Here is a 21,945-nt window from a genome sequence, read left to right as displayed (position 1 = left end):
TTAGGAAAGCCTTATTTAAAAACATCACCCAGCTACAAATGAAAATCTTCCCAACAGGGACAAGATGGAACATCTGCCTTCCTTTTGCTTAATAGAACACTGCAGAGCTGCTCTCTGCTTGGATAAATGCTATTAGGGTTTTCTTGATTTCTGAATGGGTTCTTAGTATCGCTCTCTCGAGCTCTCTCTCTCTTGGTATTGCCATTGTCTTCTTGCCCAGAATTTTATGTGTAATCGTCTGTTCCACTATTGGCTTTTCTGAAACCAATCTTCCTTGTCTTTTGTAATTATGTAAAGCTGTTCTCTTTACAGGCCACACACTGTAGATATCTCAAACCTGGAGAGAAAACACCCTAATTGTAATTATAATGGATTTCAAGTTCCTATTATTCATGTTGGAGAGAAAACATGCAGTGAGGTCTCCTTACCCATTTCCTTTAAAACTTGGAAAAAAATAGGACTTGAACTTATTTTTCTTAGAGAGGCAGTCTTTAATTAGGAAAAAAATTCCTTAATTACTTCCTCAGAATTTTTAAAACGCATTCTAGTTTTATGTCTACCTACTCCAAAAAAAAAAAAAATAAGCTCTTTTAATTGAACCACACTAATACAAGTAAAACAACCTTAGTTACACTAAAAATCAGCCAATTGACCTCATTCCCAGAGGAGAGACCATACTTCAAAACTAGCAATCATTTTGAGGTTCTCAACTCCAATAGTAGCAAGGCTACCAACTGTTGATTATTATGCAGGTCTTGCACTAATCTAATTAAGTAAAATGGAAATCCAATTTCAAGCATTGTTGTACACATTTGCATATGACACAAGCAGTCAAAAGTCTGTCTAAAGTTAAATGAAGCACATGTACAGCCCCCTTATCAATTTGAATTTGCTTTTCCACTCAGTCCCATTTTGAAATATTTCACTCTCAACATCTGCAAACCACTCACAGCCCAAATGCCATTGCTAATAGCTGCTTGCTTTAGAGTTGCCATCTCTCTTAGTGAGCATTAGTAACAAGGAGTGGGCACAATTCAAGCTTGTATTTCTGAGGCAAGGATCCTCTGGGAATTTCTCAGTGAAGGAGGAAGGAAATAAATGCTATACTTACTGCCAATTCAGTTTCTCTTAGACTTTGTGAGGATGTGGCAGTAGGAGACTTTTTTTTTTTTTTTTTTTTAATGCTCATAACTTAGGTGCCAAAAAGGAATTCCCTTCTTGGTGAGACTCTGGGAGAAAAAGCTGGGTTTTTTTCTTTGAAAAGAGGGAGGTGCACAAAAATGGAACACCAACAGGAAGATGTTAGAGCCAGCCTCGGACACTCTTTCTTGTCCCTTAAAAATTCTCACAGAATTGTCAACCAGTTGTCAACCATTCTAGCTGACTGGAAGAGCCAGAGCAGTGAGTACCCTATTATACCACAACGCAAGTATGACAGGTATGGAGGGAAAAGCCAAGCCCTTGCCATAGCACCAATTTCTCCCAAAGCCCTGGGGAAATGACTCAGTGTTCCATCTATTCATCTCAACTTGATGTTTAAAACATTCTGGTTAAAAAGCATTTGTCTAGAACAGAGGGCGAAAATGTTCCACTCATAGTCTATCTATACTTTGTTATTTACCAATGGCATCTAACAAAAGGAAAATAAAGTCTTAAGAGTAAATTAAATGTGTAAGGAGAGAGAGAAAAATGGAAGCAGATGGAATAAACAGCAAGCATTTATAAGGAACCATCATGACAAGAAAAATTGATTGCTTTATACCAGGAAAGAATATCAAATGAAGGGCTGGAGACTCACATTAACATTTGAGGTTAAACATTCAACACAATACCTCTAAAGATAATGAATGAATTCAGAGGAACTTTGGAATAAGAGCCAGTAGCATAGCTTAGTGGACATTTGACTATGTTCTCTGCCCTACTCGAGGAATTTGGTTTACAAATGAATAAGACATGATCTTTTTGTAAAGAACAAAAAGTGAGGGTACCAGAACAGTCCATGAAACCAAAGACTGGAAGAACTCCACCTTGGAAGCAAAACCTAGATTACTAAGATTGTCAAAAGCTCATACATTCTCCAGCAAATTGTCTTTTTTTCTTTTTTTTTAGGGCCGCACCCAAGACATATGGAAGTTCCCAGGTAGAGGCTGAATTGGATCTGCAATACCAGCCTACACCATGGCCACAGCAATGCAGGATCCAAGACACGTCTGAAACCTACACCACAGCTCACAGCAATGCTGGATCCTTAAACCACTGAGCAAGGCCAGGGATTGAACCTGCGTCCTCATGGATATTAGTTGGGGTTGTTACTGCTGAGCCACAACCGGAACTCCCCCAAAGCATCTTCCTTACCTTCTTTCTGATTTATAGATGAGCTAACTTGCAAGTCAGTTAATCAACGTCCATGTCACTCATTACCACAGACTAGCTTGAGGCTTAGGCATTTTAATACACTGACTTTAAATTTTTGGACCTAATGGTTCAAGTTTCTAGCAAATATTTTTCAAATACAGAGGTAGTTGTTTTTTTTTTTTTAATCCAAACTGATTCCATCATTCATTTTAAAATGTCTGTTTCTTTCTCAGATTTTTCTCTCCTAGTCTATAAAATGAGGCTGATATATAATAATACCTGCCTGCCTTACTTACTTCATAGGTTCTGAGAGGCTCAAATAATTCAATTTTGTGAAAGATATTTGTAAAGTGCCATGTTTATATTAGCAGCCATGATTAAACTCACAAGAGCTGAAGCTGCGAAGCCAGTGGATGCAGTTCTCATTTACAGACCCAAAGGGAAGACATGCATGAGAAAGAATGGCAGAAGGCTCAAATTAAAGTATTCAGTTAATCACAGACCCAAGAGACCAAGTACAAAAGGAAGCCCAGTGGAGGAGAGCACAGTGGACAAGAATCAAGACAACTGGGATGTGGTCCTAACTCCACAATAAGAAGTACAAGTTGGGGAGAGTAAAATGATTTATGATTCATGCCTTATTAATCCTCATCTTTCAATGTGTTTTGAGCTCTTCCCATGATAAGCCTGTTATATGTAAAATTACATTCAGAAAATTAAATAGAATATGGATTTGTATGACACAATTGAAAGCACTTATGAGATTTAATTAGGCTTCAATAAACCTAGTGACCAATGAAATCACCTGTTCACTGTTAAATTGGGGTGTTGAGTAAATTTCAGATTCTGAAAAGGTTCACCTACCAACAAAAAATCGGGATTTTTAAACTCAAAACTTCTACTATCTTTAATATCCTATTTGCTATAATTCTGTTACTGACAAACTGAACTTGTTTGCTCTTGTTTTGAAGAGTATAGGGGCTCACTCTGCCCCTTAAAGTGACTAAAGGAATAGGGATGGGTCCTTGACATTTTTAAAGCCTTAATAGTCCATCAGAAATTAGACACATAAAAGCAAATAGAACTACAATGTAAAACCTTCATTTGTGTAATCTGGATAGGCATGAGGTATTTTTACCACATCAACAAATGATGCTGAGCAATTGTGTCAGAGTTCAGTACAAGAAATAGAAAACACCCTACATGTTTCAATTAGAAGGGAATTAAATAGGGAATTTGGTATTTTCCAAATTGTTGAAAGGGCTGGAGAGGTAGAAAAGTCAGAGAGCTCCCATGGACTGGATTTTTTTTTTTTTCTTCAAGACCAAGCTCCCTCAACTGTCACCCAGAGATTACTGAACTATTGCCATAACCATCTGCGTGCCACACACTCGTAAGCTGATGTCCACAGAGTGGAACGTGGCATCTGGATGCTGAAAATGTCTCCATCCTTAGGAGTTTGCATGTCAGCTGACACCTCTGTAGAAAGACCTCCTCCATCTCCCTTACAATCTCATGCATTTACATCTCGTTGCATGAATGTAAATCACATCCATCAAAAAGCTAAAAAGGAGTCTAAGAAATGTCATTTTTGCCTCACAGCCCTTTTTGCATGAATTGGTTGGAGGAATAAAAAGGAAGTGGAATTGAATGCTAAATATAATAAAGCATATTTAGCTCAGCAGCTTATATGCAAAGCAGCAGTCTAAGCTTCCCGAAAGATTTTTAAAATATACAAGGCAAGAATCTTTCCCTCAATGAGCATTTATTCTAAGACACCAAGAGACATATGTGAAGAGTTAAACATCAATCAAAGAGAGTTATTGGTATTCGATATAATAGAAAAGTGGTTATGGGACTGAATATAATGTTTCATGGGAATGATTTAGCAGTAAGAAAAATTGGCTTTGTGTTAGATAAGACACAAACTACTTGCTTCTCTTTATTAGCTCTTAAATTATTGCAGTAATGAAGAGAGCATTGCTAGTATAAAGGGTTGAGAGGGGATTTAAGACTCCTCCAGGAATAAAGCAGACTAACAACTTTAACTAGATCTAGCTGGTTCTCAAACCAGGTGGAAGTTTAAAGCAAAACTGACTACACAGTTGCATTCCATCATTACAGAGCAAATTCTCCCCCATGTACTTGGGTTGCAGGGTTCTCATAGTGAAAAAAGCACAAAAAAATATAGATCACCAAGTACAGCAGTAAGCAAAATTGGGAAGTAAAGTAAATGAGCAATAAGAGTGGTTTCAGAGGGAAAAAGCCAGATAATACACCTATCACAAGCCTTGAAAGAGAGAAACAATACAGAGAGAAAGCATTGACTCTAAGCCCACTGAGCATGGTAGGAAGCAGCTGGAAAGCTCATAAATGAAGGCCCTATGAGACTGTGAAGTCCACATCATAACTTAGGGCTTTGTTTGGGAGAAACCATAGAGATACAGGAAACCAGAGATGTATCTCATTGAGGAGACTCTTGGATCTAGCTTGAATTTGTCCCTGGTTGAAGGTACCTATGACCAGAGACTCCCCAGTAGTCTGTCTGCAAATGTATTCAAGACTCATCTATGATTAACTCATAATAGGCGGCATAAATGAACAGACAACAGAGTCAGAAAAGAAGAATGGCACCGTGAGCTGAAGTCATCAGGGAAGATGCCATTATGAACATTAACTCATATGTGACAATTCCATCATGTGTAAAAATAGTTACATTATTTGGACCACAGTCAGGCTTCCTCCAGTTTTGCGGTATTCATTCCTTGGTTGAAGGGAAACATCAAAAATTCTGAATCAATATTCTGTGGCATATACACCTTTTTCAGAATCAGATGTAACACAGGAAAAATTTTTATCCATAGGCAAATCGCTGTTTTCAGAATTTCTTTCTGGGTTTCTTTCTTCAGGATGCCATTTCTTTCAGTTCCTTGCCCAATTTTTTTTCATCAACTGGCATTGAAGAACAAGAAATAAAGTTTCCAGGATAACCCCATTAATGATTATGGTTACATGACAAAGTATCTTTGGAGCAAAATCAGTACAAATGAAAGTTCTCTAAAGGAGCTTGACTACTGTGGCATATTTAAGTAGAATTCAATTACAGTTTGATAACATAAATGCTCTCCTGGGGCAGGTACCTAACTGAGGCTGAGGGAGCTCCAAATAGAGCACTAACCTAGTCAGAAGAGGATTCCTGGAAAGACTAATGTCTACATTTTCAAGTATTGGATTCTTCTGCCCATTGAGGTATATGTATATACCTCATGGATGATTGGTCAATGGGGACCTGCTGTATAACACAGAGAACTCTACCCAATATTCTGTGATAATCTATGTGGGAAAAGAATCTGAAAGAGAATGGATGTGTGTACATGTAAAACTGAATCACTTCGTTGTATTGAAAAAATTACCACAATCTTGTAAATCAACTATACTTCACTAAAGCTTTTTTTTTAAAAAATGGGGAAAAAATAAATACCAGATTCTTCCCGTAAGGAGAGAGGGTGGTAACACATTTAAGATAGTGTCATAGATTGTTCTTCCCAAGAAAGTGGCTATAAGATGTGCATATGGATGGTTTGCTGAGAAGCCCAATTGGACGAACACCTGTGAGAGAGTGAGGGAAGCGGAACTGAGCCAAGGGTGAAGTTGGAAGTATGAGGCCTCAGCTGATCCCAGAGGGAGCTCTCAAACAGGGGAGCTCCTGCAAAGATGCCCCAAACAGAGGCAAAGGGACCAGGCCATTGTAATCCCAACATCTCTCCATCATTAGATGAAGGCAGACCAAAGGGTGGTGGGGGGCAAAACTTGTGTGGGGCAGCTCCCGCCATCAGAGGGCAGTCCCTGGGGACACACACCTGTGAGCAGCCGGCAGCCACCATGCCAGGCAGCTGGGAGAGTGAGTAGTTCCATGGAGAAGGAGGATCTGGGCATGCACTACAGGTGTGAAAACGCACTGCCAGCAGATCACTCTCTGGCCTCATCAGCAGGCCCCTGTATTTCTTCATGGCAACCTGAATAAGCCACAACGTTGGCAAAAGTCCTGGATATTCCACTAACAGAAAAGCATACATTTAGGCCTACATTTCCTAGAGCCATCCTCATTTTCACACTTTAGTCCTCTCTACCAAAGGGATGTTTTGGCCTGATGACAAGTTCAGAAAGGGGCTTGGTCCAAGAGATCCATTGTTCCCGAAGGAAAAAAAAAAAAAAGAATCCCACCTACCTCCACCCCTCCCCACTGCTGCACACACATAATGTGAAAGATCAGTCACCCTTATGGACTCTATCAGAAAATTAATAATTTTAATTATAAAATAATGTGACTAATTTTGGAAGTTCCCATTGTGGCACAGCTACTAGTATCCATGAGGATGTAGGTTTGATTCCTGGCCTCGCTCAGTGGGTTAAGGATCTGGCATTGCTCTGAGTTGTGGTGTTGGTGGCAGACACGGTTCCTACTCCATGTTGCTGTGGCTGTGGTGTAGGCCAGCAGCTGCAGCTCCTATTTGACCCCTAGACTGGGAACTTCCATATGCCATGGATGTAGTCCTAAAAAGCAAATAAATAAATAAATAAAATAATGTGACTAATTTTGAAGAATATATATGCCAGAAATTTCCTATCTACATCAGTGTTACCCTGTTCAAGCTGGCTAGTTTTGGAAAAATTGTACCTGATGTAATTTCTCTCTCTCCTTTTTTTTTTTTTTTTTTTTTTTTTAGGGCCAAACCCACAGCGTATTGAAGTTCCTAGACTAGGGGTCAAATAGTCAAATCAGAGCTGGATCCCCCGGCCTATGCCAAAGCCGTAACAATACTGGATCCTTAAGCCACTGAGCAAGGCCAGGGATTGAACCTGTATCCTCATGGATACTAGTCAAGTTCATTACTGATGAGCCACAGTGGGAACTCCCCCGATGTTGTTTTAGAAACTTCTCTTTGGGAAGTAATTTCAAAGCCTATGACATATTTATTAAGGAAAAGATATGATTACAGGCTGAAAAGAATTTAAGACTCAGGTAAAAATGAGTTTGAATTGTAATGTTTACCACATATTAGCTGTTTGTCTTCAGCCAAATCATTTAACTTTCTGAGCATCTTTTTTTTCCCTATAAGGTTGAAATAGTAACTACTGTCATTGGATTATCATGAAAAACAAATGAGAACATATACATAAAATTCTGGAACATAATAGATACTCAGAAAAGGTTAGTTTCTTTATTCTTTCATTCCTCATTTCTTCTTTTCTCAGACAATGAGAGGTATCAGAAAAAGGAAAACATCTCTCAGGTATAAGATTGTCCTTTTTTAATATCTTTGTTGGAATCATTTTACATTTACAGAATTATGAAAAAGTTAATACAGAGAATTTCCATAGGCTCTACACCGTTTCCCCTATTAGCAACATCTTAACTGGTATATTTATTATAACTAATGAACCAAGTCATTATTTTTGACTAAGGTCCGTAGTTTAGACTCCTTCAGTTTTTCCTAATACTTTTTTTCTCTTCCAAGGTTGTCTTTTTTAAATAGCCAAACACTATTGGAAATAAAATCTGGTAAATAAGGTTAACAATTGAATTTTTCAAAAATGGGTTAATATAAATAAATGAGGGTGTGGTTTATAAACTGACACATACAGCCATTTTCAAAGGAGACCTCCAGAAATATGTTAACCCAGACAGCACCACTGTAACTGGAGAGTGGGTTCCCCAGCTAAGTCCTGTGCAGAACAGCTCAAACTGGTATATGCGATCACGGTTGCAAACAGCATAACGTGTTAAATTTTTAAACTCCCTTTCTGATCATTCTCACCTTCATCCCCCACTTACATGAAGAGCCTTTCAAATTGGAGCAAAAATTATGGTGGGGACAGAAAGAGGGTCATCAAAACATATTTCAGGATATTGGAATCCCAAGATAAAGTCTTTAATTGGACCCATGATGTAAACTTTGATTTTTCAAGGATAAAAGACTACAGTGAATGATACCTGTACTCTACAGTAAGTTTACTTCAGTTTCTTTTTGTATATTTTATAAAGTAAACTAAATAACAAATATGCCTCAAAACTTGTGAGAAATAATGCTTACATCTTGAAAGACTTAGCCATGAATGTTTGGTTTGAGGTTCTAGGAAGCTATGGGTTTCTTTGAGAGTTTGCCGAAGTGCTTTAACTTAACAACAATACATCCCTTATGCTGAAATGATGTTTTGAACATCATTCTCCTAGGTCCTCATTTAGCCCCTTGCATAGTTAATGTGACCTCAGAATGGAATATGCCTGCTGCTGGCCAAAGGGCTGAAGTATTCAAATCACTCAAGCGTGTTACAGCTAAGGATTAACAAAATCTCCCTCTATGCTCCAGAGTAATTAAAACATGCAGTTTTGGGCAAATCTGAGAATTGGGAATACACCTGAAATTTCATAAAGACTCATTAAACCATCAAAGATAATCCAAAGCAAAACATACTCCTATGTTTACTCCCTTGGTTTTTGCATAAAAACAGGACTGTTTGCCTGCCTTCTGCAAAAATGAATGCTCCTGACTTGGGCCTCTTACTTACATAGTAAAGAATGCAGAACTTGTTTTGGATAGACATTTCCTTCAAATTACAAATTCTATGCTTCTGTATCCCAAAAAGACCACAGCCCTCAGTGTACAGAGCAATTAAACTCTGGGCACAGACCTCGGAGAAGTGAAAAACATTCAGCCGCTCCTGTTTTGTTTTATACAGAGTTGAGACTATAACTGAATACTCTTGTAGAAAGAAGAATCCCATAACCTCTAGGCTCAGGCACCCTATGCTGTTTTCTGTAGCTTGCTGCTAATGAAGCTAATGCTACCTCTACAATACCCATGTCACATTGTTTTCCGACCACAAGTCTACATAGACATGCCAGTGTTCTGTTATCCCTCTTAATCCTGATATTCTGGTAACTTTTTTCCAACTCTTCTTAATAATTCTACATCCGAAAAGGAAGAGACAGTAGTTCAATAAAATTAACGGAGAACAGAAGAGGAGATGCAACTGGACAGATGCTATTAGTACAGAAAACCACTGAGCAAATACTTTGTAGACATGTTAACAATCCCTGAATTTCAAGTGTTTTCAGTAATAAAGAAACATGTCCCTTTGACAAGTTAGAATAGGGAACCGGGCCCCACTTCACTTGCTCTTTGTGGCCATGGGCAGGCATGGATGCATCTCAGTGGCCACATGCCAGAGAATGCAGTAAGCTCATGGGCCCTACTCATCATGGGTCTAGAAGTGTTTCAAAAGAGAATTTCCTGTTTCTCTAGTCAATGAGAGAGATGGCTCAGTGGAAGCTGAGCAAGTAGAACTATAGGCCAGGCCCATGTCAATTCTGCAGGTTCAATCACATTTTCACATCTTATTTAAATAATTTCCAAGACTTGTCTGGTTGTTTCTAATGCCTGTGACTAAATAACCAGCAATTAGAATAAAAGCAGTATTTAGTGAAGGTATCATATTGGGGGCAAGGCCATCATCAATACAGGAAAAAAAAAAAAAAAAAAAAAGAAAGAAAAAAGAAACAAAGAGCTTCAGCCCACAAGGGTAGCAGAGTTTTTTCAAAGGTCAGCTACAGTGGTGCATGCAGAATTTGTTTGCCATATCCATTATGTGTATCAGGGGAGTGTGGCTTTGGCCATATTTGTATGATTAAGGAGCTAATGGATCACCTTGCAGTGGCTGACCTCTGAATTAGAACTGCTTCATAGTTCCTGTCAGAGTCAGTGGTTTGCAAAAAATCAGCAGCTTATATGTAGTCAATGCAATAAACTATGTTTACCAGGAGCTTGGACTAGAATGAGTTTTTAAAAATTACTTGTCTAACTATTAAACTTATAAGTTTGTAATTTATTTATAAATGAAGATTTTCATGTATAGAGTATTTGTTCTCGGCATATTGTCTCAAAGACAAAGGGCTCTATGCTTAACAACTTCAATTATCTCTCAATTGCTTTATCTTCATATACTTCTCTCCAGCACTAGACATTTTGACAATGTATTCATATTATAAGAGAGCCTTAAAATATGATACAATGAACACCTTGGCACCATAGCTGATTATTGACTTCAATAAAATGAACTGTTAATAGTTAGAAATCCCATACTCATCTCTCAGTACTCAACTTAATTCAAAATGAGAAAGGAGAACAGGTTTCTAGTCAAAACTGGCCCCTTAGTTTCTCATATCCATAAAAGTGAAATATTCCACAGAAATGCTATAGTAGGCTGCAATTTTGAACTGGACCCATATCTCTTCCAATTCTAGCCTTGTCATTTATAAGCATCACCCAGCTTCAGGTGCCTTGTCAAGAAAACAAGGTTAACATCTTTCCCACTGAGGAGTTCCTGCTATGGCTCAGTGAGTTAAGAACCAGACTAGTAGCCATGAAGATATGGGTTCAATCCCTGGCCTCACTCAGTGGATTAAAGATCCTTCGATGACACAAGCTGTGGCATATGTCACAGATGCAACTCAGATCCGGCATGGCTGTGGAAAAGGCCGGCAGCTACAGCTCTAATTTGACCCCTAGCCCGGCAACTTCCATATACTGCAGATGCAACCCCAAAAGGAAAAAAATCTTTTCCACTGAGTTGTTTCAACCCTTGGATAAGAAATTGCATGTGATGGAAACTAACAATAATGACCACTCATTCAACAAAGATGTTTACATCTAAATCTTCCTGTTCTTAACAGATAGAAGTCAAGGAATTTCTTTTGACCTGGAGAAGGGCAGCCTCATGACATCAGTACCTTTCACATCTTGAATCTGCTCATATTTTCCTAATCCCATGCAATATACATTGCCACAGATCACTTAGCAAACATTTCTGATTCTCAGAGTTTAAGACACTCATTCAAGACCAAAAATACCAAAGGTCTATTTGGAGTTAAGACACAAATTTCCTAAGAGCAGTGGATGTGACTAACTTGTCTACAACACAAGATGCACATAGACACACACAAGAAATTCTTTGAGACATTTGCTATGTAAAGGACTTTTGAATGTCAAATCACATAACCTCTCTGAGCTTCATCTCTATAATTAAATTAATAATACCAGCTTCACAATGCTATTGGAAATATCAATGAGAAAATGTACAAATATCTGCAAGAGTAGCTGGACACTTTGTAACATATGTAACACTTTACTTCAATTGTCCTGAACCTCAAGCTTCCCCCATATAACCGGCAAGCTAATAAAAACATCCTCCCTTAAAATTGTATCCAAATCAAAATCCATCTGCCATATATTTACAAGTATAAATATGAGTGTTTTACACTGCATCCAGTCTCTCACAGATGGATATATAGTATCATCTTAAATAATCTCTGTATCCGAAGTATAGAAATTCTCTTTGAAAACTTTCAGCCTGCCAAGAATTTGGCCTACTATTTTGTGACTAAGACAAGGCCTCATTCTGAATCAGCAGCTACCTACACATCAGTGAGAATTACTTTTTCAAGATATAAACCGCTCATGCTTATCATAGTCTACATTCAGGACATAATCTTCCCTACTTTCAGACGGTAGAAGAGAATAAAAACAGACCTGAAATGGAGAAGAGTCTGTTTGGGGCAGCCTAGTCTCTTTCAAACATATGCCTCATGATTAATTCTTCTCTCCACAAGACTGCTATGAAGTTTGCAGTTCCTCTCACACTGCTTCTTAGGGTATTTTTCAGTCATGTAACTTTCACCATGGTCTGGTCTTCAAAATATTTGGGTCTCCCTGCAGTCATCACTGACTGGCTCAGCCCTAAGCCAATGCCACCTGAAGTTGTTTACTATTTGCAGGGTTAAGATTCAAGAGTAACACCCAACAGGACACAGGGCACTGACCAAAGCACTCGAGTGGAGTTCTGGGGATCATTCTGCTCTGTCCCCAGCTGTTCAGCTCGGGAAGGTGGCCAGGGGAAGGTCAGGATGACTGCTGAATGATGGGCCTCACTCAGGAAGCTATGTACGACCAAAAAGGGACTGATTTCCATATCTTAATAACCAGTAAGGCCATACCAGACCCTCTTTCCAAATATGTACACTACTGGATGGAAAACCAGAGAAATAGAGTCCAACATGTTAGAAGCTACTTAAAGTACCCAACATTCAGAGACACTTGTAAGGGCACAATTATGAGACTCTTGAAATCTCTATTTAAATACAGATTGCCTGAGAGAAAAACTCTCAAGGCATTTGGATCTATTATTATCACAATAGTACCTATTAGTTGAAGACATAGCCAGCAGACACTGTGAAAAGCAGGGCAGAACCCTGGGAGGTAGGAGAAACTCTGGCCCCAAAAATTGCGAGACTGAGGGAAACAGGGAAGGTGGGAGGGTCCTGGGATGGCCTAGAGTCTTCAGGAGCACTGAGCATAGAATTGATACCACCCAGCTGACCCACAACACACCACTTCTCGCCAAAGGATTTATGTAAGGTTACACTCACAAAATTCAATAGTATATAGGCTAATGCCATTTTTGGTTTGGGTTCCCCCCGCCCCCCATTTTTTAAGTAAAGATAAGTGAGCAAGTTAATTCAATGCTGTCAAACCTTCTCTAGCCTCTTTTATAAAGACATATTGATCAACAGTTATTTAAAGGTAGGGCTTTCAATGGCCAAAACCTCTTAGAGAAATTTAGATCCTCTGTAAGCAACACATCAACCCATTTGTTTGAAAGACAACTAAGAAGTGGTTCGACTGAACTCTTGTGAAATAACCACAAATGGTTAGGCCCAGACTTGCAGGACCATATAAATGAATTGCTAATAACAAAAGGTGTTTTCTTTTTTTTTTTTTTCCCCGGAAAAATCCAGCAAACTATCTTAAAAAGTGGATTAGATGGTTTTTATAACCCTCATTCTGATTTGAACTAACTTCTCACTCACTGAGAATAGAAGAGTAGAGGTAATTTAACAAAGCTTTTGAGCATTCTGGTCTGTGTCAGTATACATCAGACACCAAAACTAGTTGCATTTTAGTACCACTCTGAGTAAGGTTTTGTGTGCTATTCAGACAACTTATAAGCTAATTAAATTCTGCTATACTGGAAAAATTCTCCCTGGCTTTTCAATGTGTTTGATTTTAACACTGTATTACAAATTCTTTAATATTGATTATTTTTCTAATGGAAGATTCACTCCTAACACATAGATGTCATTATTTTTCTCAAACTGAAAAAATGCAAAATCTTAGAGCTACATGTCACCTGACACCCAATATATATGTGGATGAGAATATGGCATCTCTTGCTAGAAAGCTCTTTATGAGTGTGGGAGGGCTAGAGTGGGGATTTAAAACAAAATAATCTTTTAGTACAGTGTTAATAAGCTTTTTTTTTCTGTTTTAGTTCTACTTTTGTTCTCCTACCTTAATGACTTCTGAAAGGGCCCAGTTATTATTATTCCAGAAGAACTGATTGCCGGAGTGTGGGAAAGAAAAGGGCAGAGAAGCCCAAGAGTTAGTATTTATGAAGCAGGAAAAAAAAATTTTTACTAAGAAGCCAGCAAAGTTAGATAATTCTGGATAAAACAGAAAAGCTGAATGTTGCACACAATTTGGAGATTAGCACATGGGCGGGTGGGTTGAGTTGGGACAGTCACACTAGCAAGATTTATTTGAAGGCAGGATACTGGGGTAACAGAGGTGAGTATGAAAAGACACAAAGAACATGGTTCCTTCCAAATAGGCACCCCCTGAAACTTTTTTTTTTTCCTTTTTTTTTTTCCAGGGCCGCACCTGAGGCATATGGAAGTTCCAGGCTAGTAGGCAACCGGAGCTACAGCTGCCAGCCTACACCAGAGCAACGCGGGATCCAAGCCGCATCTGCAACCTACACCACAGCTCATGGCAATGCCAGATCCTTAACCCACTGAATGAGATCAGGGATCAAACCCACAGCCTCATGGATCCTAGTCAGGTTTGTTAACCGCTGAGCCACAAAGAGAACTCCCGGCACCCCTAAATCTTGATGACAGAAATGGTATCCACCAACCAAGATTCTGGAAGCTGGCTTTTTGGGTTCAAACTCACTGCAATGACTTTGAGAAAGCTACTTAAGTCTCCATGTATGATGGGAATAACGAGAAGACCTACCCCACAGTATTGTTAAAAGGATTAAAGGAGTAACTTTTGTTAAGTGCTTAAAGCAGTCCCTTGCAAATATATGATGCTGTATTTTTTTATTAAACAATAAAATGAAATCAAAGAATATAAAATATGTATGAGATATATATGCAAATAGGGATTATCAAGTAATTTCATGTGACCCGTTCACATGAATACCCTTAGAACATTCCATAAGCCATATGGCTTCCTCTGGCTCTGATCTTAATTTGAGGTAGGAGTCCAAAAGATTGAAAGTCACCATCTTCTGAATCCCTAAGACTTTGACTGTCTATGCCTCTACCAGTGAGGGCACAGCTAAGCCTAACTTCCAACCCTTCAAGGAAGCAACAGAAACAGTTGAGAAGGAAATGTGATTCAATTAAAGTCCTGCCAGTACTTCCACAAACTTATTTTCAGAATAGTTTAATTAAAGTTTCTGACATGAAGAGAGCTATTTCTGTTCATCTTTTCAGGGCTGGTTATGGAGGGAAAAAAAAACTGAAACAGGCTGTTTCAGTCAATTTGTAACAATATGTTGTACAATTGAGCTGGAAGCACACAAAGAAAGTTAGTCTATATAATTTTTCCTCTTATAGAGGTATTCATTAGAGAACAAACTTAGGTCTCAATAGGATAATGTTCAGGCAAACAAATCAGAGGAGAACACAGTAGTTTCAAAATGTTCAATGTGGACTTGGTGTCCAAAATTCTAATTGTGTCCCTATTTTATTGTAATTCATTCTAAACAGCTACAGAATGGACAAACTGCACTAATTAATGCAGTACTTATTAACTACTTAGAGCTGACATTATGCGCAATACTCCTATAGATTATAAATATATTATGATTTTTAAATAACTGAAATGACAGACAATAATTATCTGCCAAGCATCCGGATGCTCCACTCCTTAATATATCCATATTAGGAAATGAGTGCTATATATCAGCAAAATGTCTAGGAGCCGTGCCAGCTCTCTGAAAGGAACAGAAAAGACCCATGGATATGAATTCTCAACCATCTTTCTCTCCATCCTCTAAGAATCCCACCAGGTCACAGAGCTGGGTCACCTCTTCTCTTAGCCTAAAGCTAGAGATGGCTCCAGAACTATTTATTCAATCCACAGTGCATCAGTTCCACTTGTCAGCTGGCCTGGGCAGGTGAACCATGGCGGGACTTGTCGGTCACCTAGAGGGTAGCAGCTGTTCTGAGCTCTGAAGTGGCTCACGTCGAGAGCGGCAGCTTCACATTGTGCGCCAGAAAGCTGCATCTTCCTGCCCACGTGGACATGTGTGCAGCCTCCGCACACCTGGGCCAGGGCTTTGGGCCCCATCCATTATGCCAGTGATCACACAAGCCTCCAGCTTCCTGGGGAGCTAAGGTGAGGAATGCTTAATTGCACTGCAAAATAGCTTTTGCAGGAACAGATGTAGCCTTTCACATTCTGGTGACTTTGGGGAGGGGTGGGAAGAGATGAGGGGAGGGAAGAGAAGGGATGGAAAAGGTGAAGTAAGTAGAGGGAAGAGGGAGCAAAGATGTGAAACCTACTAGACTCTGTATCACATCTCACCTGACTCTATCACAACAGTGGTGAATGGCCTGGGGGAGGGATTTAGTTGTCTTTTGAACAAATGTGTTTTACTTGATTTAGTTGCACAAGGAAAACAGCATACCCCCTTTTTCAGAGCTTGATGAAAATCTAACTGACATTCTATAAAATGTGCACATTTAAAATGGACAACTTGAGGAGTTTTGACATAGGTACACACCATGAAACCATCACCACAATCAAGATAATGAAAATATCCATCACCACCAAATGTGTCCTCAGGCCCTCCTGTGCTCCCTCCTCTCCTGCTCCCTTCCAGGCAACTGGATCTTGAACTTTGCAGTCCATCAGTTAAACTGGTATGAGATAATTGTGAAAATAACTGGGAAAAGAACACAAGTGAACAATAAGGAGATTCTCTTTCAAAGAAAGTTAGAGTTCTATTGCCTCCCCTGGTTCCAGAGCTGGCTCTAGCAACCACCTTTGAAACTCTAGTGTGAGCTTCCTTTCTGCTCACTGGGAACACCGCATACCAGCTGGATGGCCCAGAGACCAGGGCTGCCCCTGACGGCCATGCCGGCAGCCTCCAAATGTCAGAAAACACACTAATCCAACCAGTTCTTCCCCAGCAAAAAAAAGAATTGAATGTAACCTTTAAAGAAAAATAGCTCATTTAAAAAAAAAAAAGAAAGAAAGAAAGAAATTTATCCTGAAACCTAAACACGTGAGTCCCAAGTATCTGACTCGGAGGCAGGTACTGAAATTCTTGCCACTACCAAAACCAGTGGACTGAAATCTGCCATTTTGACTTCTAGAGAAGAAAAATCATTACTCGGCAAAACAATCCCATTCTCAAAGGGAATATCCATGCCAAAACAAGGTGCCCGAGGGACACGTCAAATTAGAAAGGATGGAGAGAAGAGACATGAGAGGATAGCCTTGCAACACTGGAAATGAGAGCAACAGCGTGGCCTTGGTGGAGCCGTGTCACATTTTGGGACATGTTTCCCCTTCTGTAGATCAAGGAAATCAGCTATAAGCCCCCTCCTGCTTTCCAAGCTCCAAAACTCAGCAAGGTACAAGGAGAGGAAAGAAACAACAACAGAACCAATTAGATTCAGACTGGCCAGTATATATGTATGACATGTGGCTTTAAAAAACAAAACAAAAAACAAAAATACTCGAAACCTCAAGACCTACTCTAGCCCAAAGGCCATATTGAAAGCACAAATGGGACATTGATCCCCAAGAGTCACAGACAAGCCCTTCTGGATCTGGGCCCCAGACTCCAAGACACCAAGCAATTTAAGAAGATGAGTCCAGGAGCCCAGCTGTTTCTACACCAGCACATCCACTCCAAACAGCAAAATAATTCCATCTGACCATTTCCTTTGTTGTGCAGTGTAGTGCACTCTAAATGCCAGCAATGCCACCCTGGCTTTGCTGGCATTTACACTGCAAGTTCACAGGCCTGTGAAATACATTCTGTAGTGTCAGTGAAATCAAGGCAAACCACAGGGTCAGTGTGCAGTCCAAGCTCCCAGAGTCAGATCCCGGTTTACACTCCCTCCCTGACACTGCCACTTCCTGCTTGCAGTTGAGGACAGTAAGGTTTAATGGTTTGGAGGTTTTTCTCTTCTCTTATTATTTTAAAGAATGAAATGGACTCTCCCTAGAAGAATTTTTTTCAGAATGAAGAAAAATAAACATTGCTAAAATTATCTAAGAAATGGTTCTCAAACTGCAGCGTGCATCAAAACCACCTGGAGGGCTTTTTAAAACAGACTACTAGGCCCCACCTCCAGAGTTTCTAATTCAGTAGCACTGGGATGGGGCCTAACAAGTTTGGTACTGATGCTGCTGGCCTGTGGACCACACTTTGAGAAAAACTACCTTAAATAATTTCCCCCTTTTTTTTTTTTGACTTGGATAAATAAAATTCTTGAACAATCAACAGCAAAAATAATAGTTAATATTTATCAAGGGCTTACTATGTGCTGGATGCAAAGTGCTAAGTGATTTACTCACAGGAATCACGTTATATTTACACCTCATACAAGCCCTTGGAGGTATCCTTCACAGGTAAGGATACTGAAGTTTAAGGAGATTGTGAAGAGAAAGAATAGCAGAAGAAAATGCCAAGTCCCATGGTGATCTCTGGGGAAACTGAGGTAGCCAGTAGGATACTGAATCAGTATGCATTTGAGATCTGAAAATCGCACCTGAACAAGTGCAAAATCAAAGAGACAAGGGAAAATTGGCACAACATATACTTTAATTAAAGAAAGAGAAGGGGAAACAGCAGTCTGCATAGAAAATGCCTGGGTTTTCACAGGAAATGAGCTAAAAGATTCCACACCCAAAAAGCCCATCACCACCTCTAACTGCATTCTCAGCACCGGGGACAGAGTTCTCAAGCCCTACCACCTTTGGGACCAAAGAGGAAGTGATGGTATTGTCATCGCCACTGTCATTGTTAGCATCAATAATATTATCATCATAATCAGACATCTGGTTGTCCCCAGATGATACCACTTCCTTTGAAGCCCTCTTAAGATCTGGGGTTGTTTCCATTTTTGAATTTCTTTTTTCTCTCACTTCACATACTTCAGAATGTACAGTTGGAGTATGTGCATTAGAGTAAGCAATGCTAGGGACTTAACACAGTGGAAGTTTCTTTCTTGCTCATGGAAAGTCCAGCTTAGTGACCAAAAGGAGCCAAGATTCAGAACCCCAGGAATCCTTCCTTTTAGTGACCCATCAGCCCCCAGAGCCTGAGAGCCCCCCAGGGACCCTCTGCATCTGTCAAGGAGACAAGAGGAGGAAGGGCAGTGCACACAGAAGGTTTCTAAAGGACAGGTTTGGAAGGGCTGAGCATACTTCTGTTCTTGTTCTGTTGACCAGAATTGCATCACATGTCCACACTTAATTACAGGGAAGGCTAAGAAATCTGGTTTGTATGTCTAGGTCCCATCAGTGCATATCTAGGGAGTGTTGCCACAGCAGAACCCCTTCCAGACCACTGATCATCCTCTTCCTTCATGAGAACACTTCAAGTCCTTAGCTTCAGACTTCCTTAGGCCCCTACAGACTTCTCAGGACTACCTTTCACTTACCAATGAACTTAGAACACAATTTACTGTCTTTCTCTCTACATTTGCATCATTCTTAATGCCTTCGATATCTCCACAGATGAGCCATTCAACATCATGTCCTGTTTCTTGACCTCCTCACCTCTAGTAAGCTTTTTGTTCTATCTCACCTCGACCCCCCACCCCAATCCCATAATAATAGTGGAAACACTCCTAAGAATCTCCAATGCCCGCCTACTGACAACCATCTCTGATCCTTGCAGTGCACTCATATTGTTATTATTCCCATTTCAAGACTGCCTGACATCATCAAAACATCAACCTACTGACCCCCCAATGTTCACCACTCTCACCCCCTACCTGCTCACTCTTTTGGTTACCCAGCTTAGCATCTAAGTAATCACTCTTCTAAAAACATTGTTAATTCCTTTCTCTTCTCCCATTATACCCCAGTCATTATCATCACCTCCCCACACTCCAAACCAGCTAATTTGTACCAGCTGCCTATCCCATGCTTGCTCTCAATCAGCTAAAAATGTTCTTCACAAATATTCCAGTATTTCTCCTGGAAAATGGTTTAATTACATTTCCCCACCTCTTTAAAGTGAGGTTAGGACAGAGGTAGCCAACTACAGCCCATATGAGCCAAATTTAGCCCAATGCTCATTTGTATAAATACTTTCTTTTGCAACACAGACACACTCATGGGTTAACTAATCATCTGTGGCTACTTTGGTGCTCCAATAGCAGAGCTGAGTAGTTATGGCAAAGACTGTATGTCCCACAAAGCTGAAAATATTTACTGTCTAATCCTTTACAGAAAAAAATTCACCAATTCCTTGTTTAGACTATCGTGTTCAGTGTCACCTGAGTTTTAATAGCCATAAAAAAGTTTTAATAGGCATTTTGAAAGTTTTTTTTCATTAAAGGGTGGTAAATCTTAATGCTTGAATTAAAGCTATAATATTCAATTATCTGTAAAAATAATTGATAGAGTCCCTGCTGACACCATATAATATGACTATATATGTGTCTATGTCTTCTAATCCAACTTGCATTTTTTTGAGTACTTTAAATCATCTTCCCTTTGGAACCTGTAATAGCCCTATAATGAGGGTAGGACAGATATTACTGGCTCAATTTTAATGATAAGAGCAGCAGCGAACTGAGGCATGGAGACAAAGTGACAACCCATCAGATAACTGCACCTGGGCTGAGAGGAAAACTCCACAGTCTGGCTCCTCGCCAGCTAGTGCTGTCTCATTCAGCACTGCTGCCTCTCACAGGGAGAAGGCGCCTGCCCTTGTCCTCTGTCCCCATCATCACTCCCATTACAGGACTTTGTATCCAGAAAATGGTAAACCCCCACCCCCAGCCAGAGACCAGCACACTAACTTCTGGCCCACTTCCCAGGGCTTGGGGCAAATGCCTACACAGAATATCAGAGTACAGACAGCACCATACCCAGGTTCAGCATCATTTTTCTTTATGAGAAGGTAAAATGTAATTGTCAAGGAAAAAAAAAATCACCGCCTTCCTTGAATAGAAACCCTGCCAATCACAAAAGTGAGGGTAAATTGTTTTGTCAGTTTCCCTAGTTTCTTCAGTCCTCGTCACACTTTCTCACATATGCCTTCCTCCCAAATGGGATGAAAGATGACCTTCTGGTCTATTTGTGGCTCACCTAGAACAACGTCAGCTTAAGACTGCTAATTGCTTTCAAAGTGAGCAGCAGAACTGGGATTATGTGATTATGTTTAACACATACATCTTAAATTGGGAGACAAAAAAAAAAAAGGCTGTGCAGGACTTCCACGGAAGGTCATTTAGCCACAGCTAAATCTGACTCTGGAGCCAGCCAGCCAGCCAGCCTCACCAAACACCCACCCATGTCTCCTACCTTCTAGAATGAACATTGCTCACAGGTCCTCCCCATTCACAATCCTCAGGGACTTGTCCAGCCAAGTGTGTTGCTGTGCATCTTTTGGCTCACTGATCCCAGTCCAGCATTCATGCATGTTGCACGCATTTGAGACACTCCAGGGAGAGACCCTGCATGTGTAAATCAATGAACAGATGAGTCTTAACCCCCTATCACTTTCTCATTATGACAAATACACCACTTGAGCACATCTCCCAGCCTGCCACCTCCTCAGCCTTTGTCCCTGTACCTCTTCTCCCTCAAGCTCCAATCCATTCATCACTGACACCAACGTGGCCCTCAGGATGTCACGGAGGGAAGTACTGGACTAAGACTAGCAATGTGTTCCTGAAACTACCAGGAAAGGAACTAAAGACTCATTTCATAGGATAACTTCCTATGGCAAATTGCACACAGGAATAGATTTGCAGTAAACCTTGACTCCAAACCAAAGTCAGAATAAGCTAACAATGTGAACATTGTACCTCAATTTTTTCTTTTATTTATGTCCTTCCATCCATCATCCTACCAAGAAGTCTAAGCTCTTGAAAGCAGGAACTATGTCTTACCTTTAGTAGTATCTACAGCCTAGCACAAGCACTGACATGCAAGGGACACTCAAGGCTAGTATAATCAATACTCTTAGATTGTAAAGGGTTTGGAGTTTTGTGTTATCTTTATGGAGTCATAGCTGAAAGTTACATGCTATGTGACCAAAAAACAATCCTAGACAATGTTGATTTTACCTAGATGGACCATCCTAGCCAAAAATCCAATCTGCAATAATACTTTCATCCAATCTCAAATGCTTCTAGCAGCAGCAATCATACTTAAAATGTTCCATGAAAAAATGTGTTGACAACTTTTTAGCACTTTTTCAGTT

The 21,945-nt window shown here is 39.9% G+C and overlaps 1 long non-coding RNA gene across 5 annotated transcripts in view; it reads right to left on the bottom strand.

The window, feature by feature from the left end:
* The window catches only part of LOC102167127, a 387,855-nt gene that overhangs the window by 323,168 nt on the left and 42,742 nt on the right, over window positions 1–21,945 (bottom strand). For all 5 annotated transcript variants that reach the window (XR_002342721.1, XR_002342717.1, XR_002342719.1 and 2 more), the window contains one exon: window positions 21,042–21,193. This is a non-coding gene — a long non-coding RNA (uncharacterized LOC102167127). The remainder of the gene's footprint in view (window positions 1–21,041; window positions 21,194–21,945) is intronic.

Source organism: Sus scrofa, chromosome 3, assembly GCF_000003025.6.
Source record: "Sus scrofa isolate TJ Tabasco breed Duroc chromosome 3, Sscrofa11.1, whole genome shotgun sequence".
In the NCBI taxonomy this organism is placed as follows: domain Eukaryota; kingdom Metazoa; phylum Chordata; class Mammalia; order Artiodactyla; family Suidae; genus Sus; species Sus scrofa.
Note: the sequence above shows the minus strand (reverse complement) of the source record. Positions and strands in the feature narration are given on the sequence as shown.